This window comes from Podarcis bocagei, assembly GCF_964188305.1.
Source record: "Podarcis bocagei genome assembly, chromosome: 6".
NCBI lineage: Eukaryota > Metazoa > Chordata > Lepidosauria > Squamata > Lacertidae > Podarcis > Podarcis bocagei.
This window is the reverse complement of record NC_138130.1, coordinates 73,633,783-73,641,412: the sequence shown is the minus strand read 5'-3', so window position 1 is coordinate 73,641,412 and position 7,630 is coordinate 73,633,783.

Here is a 7,630-nt window from a genome sequence, read left to right as displayed (position 1 = left end):
AATTTTAATGATGTGAACATTCATGTTATTAGTATTTTTAATGCAAGCTGATAACAAGCCACATCATGCTAGGAGAAAACCAGTGGTTGCGTCTTCATCCAAAGCTTGATCAGTCCGCGCTGGTCATGGGACCGAGATGGCTCTGGTTGCCCTAACAGATGATCTTTGTAGACAGCTGGATCGAGGCGGGTCGGGGCTGCTGATTCTTCTAGATCTGTCAGCAGCTTTCGACATGGTTGATCACGAACTCCTGGACCACCGCCTTGCCGACGTGGGGATCCAGGGCACAGTCCTTCAATCGCTGCGCTCGTTTCTCTCTGGCCAGGGACAGAGGGTGGTGCTTGGGGGGGAATTGTCATCACGCCACTCCTTGGTGTGTGGAGTACCTCAGGGTGCGATACTCTCTCCGATGCTTTTCAACATCTTTATGCGCCCCCTCACCCAGCTTGTCTGGAGTTTTGGGCTGGGTTGCCATCAGTATGCCGATGACACCCAACTCTATCTGTTGATGGATGGCCATCCTGACTCGGCCCCAGATACACTGACCAGATGTTTGGAAGCTGTGGCTGGATGGTTACATGGGAGCCGGTTGAAGCTAAATCCTTCGAAGACAGAGGTCCTGTGGCTGGGACGGGTCAATATGGGATTGGGGGGGGGCAACTCCCATCTCTTGCAGGGGCGCAATTAGTGCCAGCACCGTCCGATAAGAGTTTGGGTGTAATCTTCGACACCTCTCTTTCCATGGAGGCGCAGATTGCAGCTATAACAAAGGCGGCATTTTTCCATCTCCGCCAAGCTAAGCAGTTGGCTCCTTACCTCTCTCGCCCTGACCTAGCCACTGTGATCCACGCGACGGTCACCTCCAGACTGGATTATTGTAACTCGCTCTACATGGGGCTGCCCTTGAGACTGACCCAGAAACTCCAGCGGGTGCAGAATGCTGCAGCGAGACTCCTTATGGGGTCTTCGCTGCGAGATCACATTCAACCGGTGCAATACCAGCTGCACTGGCTCCCGGTGGAGTACAGGATCAGGTTTAAGGTGCTGGTTTTAACCTTTAAAGCCCTATACGGCCTAGGACCCTCGTACCTACGGGACCGCCTCTCCTGGTATGCCCCACAGAGAAACTTATGGTCTTCAAATAAAAACATCTTGAAGGTCCAGGCCACAGAGAAGTTAGGCTGGCCTCAACTAGAGCCAGGGCTTTTTTGGCTGTGGCTCCGATCTGGCGGAACACTCTGTCACAAGAGACTAGTCTCCTGCGGGACTTGACATCTTTCCGCAGGGCCTGCAAGACAGAGCTGTTCCACCAGGCCTTTGGCCAGGGCACAGTCTGACTCCCTCCCTCGGCAATCTTCACGGAGCTCTGGCCCAATGGTTGCCAGTGGCTTGATTTGAATTAATTTTATAATGAATGGTTTTAGAGTGTTGTTGTGCTGTACTTTTGTACTGTTTTATTGTTGTTAGCTGCCCTGAGCCCGGCTTCGGCTGGGGAGGGCGGGATATAAATAAAATTTATTATTATTATTATTAATATATTTGTGGCCAACTTATTGTGGGGCAGACCACTTTAACTGCCATGGCCTTTGAAATATACTCGGAGTCACGTAGTGATTTCATGCTCTTTATTGCAGCTCGTGAAACAGTGAATTAATTTCCCCCAAACCTCTGGCTTTATATACATTATTTACACAATGGGTCGCATCTGATTGGCTGATTCTGCTTCCCTCCTGGAGCCTGATTGGGCTGCTCCCACAGGCCAATCAGTTATTAGATTCTGGGATCCTACCTGCCTAATAGGCTGATTGACTTCCTCCTGGGGCCTGACTGGACTGCTCCTGCAGTTTGTTGTATTCTAAGATCCTACCTGCCTATTGTTCTAGGATCCAAGCTTAGTACATAACACCCTTCTTCAAAGAATCATGGGAATGGTGGTTCATTGAAATACTGAGAATTCTCAGAGGTTCTCCCATTCCCTCTGAACTACAACCAAAGTTTTCTGGGAAGATGGGATGGCTGTTAAAACTAATGCTTTAGAGAAGCTACGGCCTTGCATCCCTCCAGATATTACAACTCCCATTGGCCACAAGCTAACATGACCGATGAACAAAGTTGTAGTCCAACAGCACCTTGAGTGTTATAGGTTCTCCATCCCTGCCTTGGTGGATCTAAGTGGTTTCCAGTGTGGGAACATCTTGCAGGCAGGGAGCTCCATATTCATAGCCAAATTCAAGGAGGAGAGGGCTATTGATGGCTCCTAGCCATGTTGGCTGTGTTCTGTCTCCATGGTGGGAGGGAGACAGAAATGTTTCTGAATGCCAGTTGCTGGAATTCAGCTTTTCTGCTCAAATACCCACATGCAGGTTTCTTATGGGCTTCTGTGAGAACAGGATGTTAGACTAGATGGGTTGTTGACCTGATCCAGTGGGCTTTTCCTATGTTCTTACATGTTCCCAAGCCATTTTAACTGGGGTTCCATTGTGTATGGAAGCCCCAGGAAGGAAAAGAGCTGCATTTGAATGTGGCTGATCTGTCCTTCCAATTCAGTGCTTTCAAATCTCTTGGAACAGGCTCACTGGCTAAAGCAATGCTTTTAAGACCATTGCCCCCCCCCCAGCACAACTGGCTAATAAAAATGAGCATTAAATGCGTTTAGTATGAAGCTTGCTGTTAAGGAATGAAAAGGTAAATGTTATTGCATGGATTCTATTACCTTAGTGCTTTTCCATAGCACTAAATGTCCTGCTTCTGAAAGCACTTTCTTGCAGTTTCCAAGTTTTCAAGGGTGGAGCGGGCAGTCTTCTGCTAGCTGTGAAATCAAACCTAGTCTTAATACAGGCATCAATATTTGATGTGGAACTTGAACCTCCGGATTTAGGGAAATAAATGTACTGGTGAAAGTAATTATGGCATGCCTGCCCTAAACACATTTACTTAGAGCATAAGTGAGATACAGATCGAGTTGGGGGCAAGAATGGATCCCTCCATAAGCATGGAAGCACACCAATGGTTTTGTTATAGCATGATATGACTTGATATCAGTTTACAGTAAAATGCAGACAACATTCATGTTTCTGTTATTAACTGACTGATAAGAACAGCTGAAAAAGTGGGCTTTTAATTATGACTCACCTAATGGCCCTTGGATGTTGTTGCTCTCCATCTCCTATCATCTCCATGCAGCATGGACAGTGGTCAAAGATGATGGGATTTGTAGTCCAACAACATTTGGAGGGCCACAGAATCACCATCCTGACTCAACAAACAAGCAAGCCATGCTAGAGTGTTTTCTAATAAATTTATTGTGGCATAATCTTCCATAGATTAGAACCCACAGATCAGATTCATGAGGCGTTACCCTCTATTCATTCTCTCTCTCTCTCTCTCTGTGTGTGTGTGTGTGTTACACATAGAGACAAAGAGAGAATGGAACTAAATGGCCATGAAATGGGGGGGGGGAATTTCTGAAAATTCTTTTTAAAGTAATGGGATTGTGCACCCCACCACTAACTGGGGATAACGCTATTGTCCTAGCTTTGTTTCTGAAGAAGTGAACTATGGTTCACAAAAGATGGTGCCCACAGTAAATAAGTTGTTCTTTATGGTGCCACAATTTAAAAAAAAAATTTTTTTTGCCGTTTTTGCTGCAAAAGTTTTCTGCTCTGGAAGCTGATTTCACAACAACACAAACCCTGAGAAATGGGTTTATAACAACATAATAAAATTCAGGCTTGTGATATGTTTATTATTGTTGAGAGAGAGAGATGATGGGGCACTTGTAAATCTTCATTTGTATTGGCTGTGCTCAAGTCTGGGATGTATGGAGTATTAGGGGAGGGGTAGTACTTCTGATGGGTGACACGCCATGTTTCTGCTGGGGTAGTTTGGTGCCCACTCAGCTCTCACCTGTGGCTTCTAGAAACTGTCAGCAGCCACACCCTAGGAAATGGCTTCAACTGGGTGGCTAAACAAGATGAGGGTAGCTGATGGGTCTCAACCCCTTGGTGCATTAGAGACTTCCCCTGCATGTGAAGACAGGTTCTAGCAGATTGAGCAGACGAGACCAATAGTGGGTCCAACGGTCAAGAAAGTGGTTTCTGCACATGCTGTAGAAGGAAGTGAGGGGCTCATGTGGCTTGTCACCTTGGGAAGGTAGCCCATCTAGGAGAAGGAAAACTCTGATCCTAAACCTCTGCTGCCTTGCAGGATGTCTTTGAGACAAGAAAAGGCTAAAGCATAAACCCTATGCAAATCTGGAGTAGAGTCCCGAAGACAGTTGGATGGTGCCTTGTACGCCTCCTTCCAGCAACTCCTGCAGCCAAGTTGATGCCAAGCATATCACTCTGCTTTCCTTTGGACTACACCAGCGAGGCCAAGACTTGGGCAGCCTTGACCACCAATGTTTAAGAAGGCGGTTACTGCATGAGCTGTAGAGGGAAACGCAAGGCAGATGGGGCTCATCAACCTAGGAAAGTCATCCATCTAGGATAAGGAAAACTCTGATCCTAAACCTCTGCCACCTTGTGGCTATACACATTCATGAAAAAGGCTTCGAGAGTAACCCCTGAGGAAAAATCCATACCCTTTTGGCAACTCCTGCAGCCAAGCTGGTGCCAAACTTAATGCTCTACTTTCCTTTGGATCACATCAGTGGGGCTGAGAGGGGAGCCTTGCTGTCTGGGCAGCTCAGGACCTCATTGCCCAGGCTTGTGCCCAGGTATACAAAGAGGTAACTTCAGTGCTGCCAATGCAGCAAAAACAATGTGAGAGGCAGCAGTTACAAGTTACAGGTTGCTGCAACCACAGCAGGCGCTGTGATTCCCCAGCAATATGACTTCATCCCCAGAGGCATACTTTATTCTCTCTTGAGGTAGACGGGGGCCAACAACAACTCAAGTCTCCTCTCTTGTATTTTGATAGTGGCATCCATGTTTATATAGCACACCACTGCATAGGCATGCAAACACTTCTTTGCTTTAATTTTTTTTCCAAGTGGATGTTTCCCCACTGTTCCATGTGGGTGCTTATGTAGACCTTTAAAAGAAAAGAAGAAGTGGTGAGCTCCAGGGGCGGAGGAAGGGTGGGTGTGCAGTGGGTGTGGTCCTCCCCGGGTGTCACCACTGAGGGGGTGACGAAATGCCAGGCGGCACTCACCACAGGGCCTGCAGCACGCCCAAGCCACGCGTCTCTCCTGGGAGAGACACAGTGGCTTGGGAGCAGGCAGGCTCCGCACTGCCCAAACAGTCTACCTGCTGCCTCCCCCCCTCCAGCTGTAGGGCGGCTGAGTGGGAGGAAGCAGGCAGACTCCGGAGGCCCCGCGATGCGCCACGCCCTCCCCCCTATGGGCAGTTCACTCCGCACCTGGGCACACCGCCCCAGGAGCCCGAATGGCTTCCTCCGCCACTGAGCTGCTCTGCTGTTCTGCAGCAATGTCCGTTAAATGTGACATCAAATTTCTTCGCCATCCCTGCTCACTGTATTTGTGTACAATCAGGTCTACAGCAGGCATGCTGCTACTCGTGAAGTCACAATGCCACAAAATAGACAAGAAGGTATTGCCTATTCAAGCCTTCATCTGAAAGCTTGTAAACTACAATATATTGCTGTAATAAGTGTACACACATTTCTGGCATAAGAATATACTCCCCAATCCAGCAAGCGGGGTCACTGTGCATCAACACATGCCTATGCAATGGTCTTCAGGGTGCCCCACTCTCCCAAATGATGGGTGCTGTCACACTATGCACACTGAATAAATGTGGAGCTTGTGTCCCAGGAACAGAAATGTAGGATCCAGCCAAACCTCTAAGTCGATTATGCGCACCCATGAAAAACATTAATATTGTGAATATTTTGTCAGTTTTAAACTATGTTGCATTATACACTCAGTCCAAAGTTCTCAGTCTGAGATGAGATAAGAAATACTAGATATCAACAGGGTTCAAATAACTGGCACTAAATAACTGGCAAATAAAAGCAAGTCACTTCCTCCTTTTGTCACTGTGCTTAGTGTTGAACAAGGTGATTTTGTTGCTGTTTGTTCTTGGGAAACCACTCCCCACTCACTCACACCCATGGGTGTAGTCAAGGAAATAAATAAAAATACTTAACTAAATGTAGAAGGATTTTGACAGATTTTTCTGAGCACCTGGGGTCAAAAGAAAGTAATTTTATAAAACCCAATCCTGGGCAGAGCCAGATGGAGGACAATGACAGGTGGGTGTCTTGCCCCAACAACATATATTCTGGCTACACCGATCCTCACGCCATCTGTTCGTTCTCTCACATGCACAACAATTACCTATCCGTGCTTTCGTTTTCTCTTTCTCACACACCTCATCTTTCTATTCATATTTATACACAAGGTGGGGAGGAGAATGCTGAAGAAGGGAGGCTGCAGGCTGTATGGACCAATGGTCTGTTGTGATTTGGGCTGCTTTCTATATTCCTGTTTGGTTAGTGGAGATTGGTGTACTAAAAAATGGGCCACAGACATGAAGAACACTCATTTGCCATTTGCTACATGCACAAGTCTGTTCCCCACATATTGGCTCTTGGCTGCATCAGACATGCAATGCATACAGGGAAGAACTGGCTGAGCATGCCTGGTAGGGATTACTTTCCTTTTAATCCTTCACTGATAAGGCTGTGTACATACCGTATTTTTCGCCCCATAAGACGCACTTTTTCCCCTCCAAAAATGAAGGGGAAATGTGCCTACGTCTTATGGGGCGAATGCAGGCTTTCGCTGAAGCCTGGAGAGCGAGGGGGGTCGGTGCGCACCGACCCCTCTCGCTCTCCAGGCTTCAGGAAGCTCTGCGCAACCCTCGGGAGACCGGCTCCGAGGGTTGTGCAGAGCTGCCTGCAATCCCGGGTCTACGCCGCCATCCCGAGCGGTGCGCTAAGTCCTGCCCCGCTCGGGATGGCGGCACAGAGCTGCCTGCCCTCCCGGGACTGCAGGCGGGTCTACGCCGCCATCCCGAGCGGTGCGCTAAGTCCTGCCCCGCTCGGGAAGGCGGCACAGAGCTGCCTGCCTTCGCGGGACTGCAGGCGGGTCTACGCCGCCATCCCGAGCGGTGCGCTAAGTCCTGCCCCGCTCGGGATGGCGGCACAGAGCTGCCTGCCCTCCCGGGACTGCAGGCGGGTCTACGCCGCCATCCCGAGCGGTGCGCTAAGTCCTGCCCCGCTCGGGAAGGCGGCACAGAGCTGCCTGCCTTCGCGGGACTGCAGGCGGGTCTACGCCGCCATCCCGAGCGGTGCGCTAAGTCCTGCCCCGCTCGGGATGGCGGCACAGAGCTGCCTGCCTTCGCGGGACTGCAGGCGGGTCTACGCCGCCATCCCGAGCTGTGCGCTAAGTCCTGCCCCGCTCGGGATGGCGGCACAGAGCTGCCTGCCCTCCCGGGACTGCAGGCGGGTCTACGCCGCCATCCCGAGCGGTGCGCTAAGTCCTGCCCCGCTCGGGATGGCGGCACAGAGCTGCCTGCCTTCGCGGGACTGCAGGCGGGTCTACGCCGCCATCCCGAGCGGTGCGCTAAGTCCTGCCCTGCTCGGGATGGCGGCACAGAGCTGCCTGCCTTCGCGGGACTGCAGGCGGGTCTACGCCGCCATCCCGAGCGGTGCGCTAAGTCCT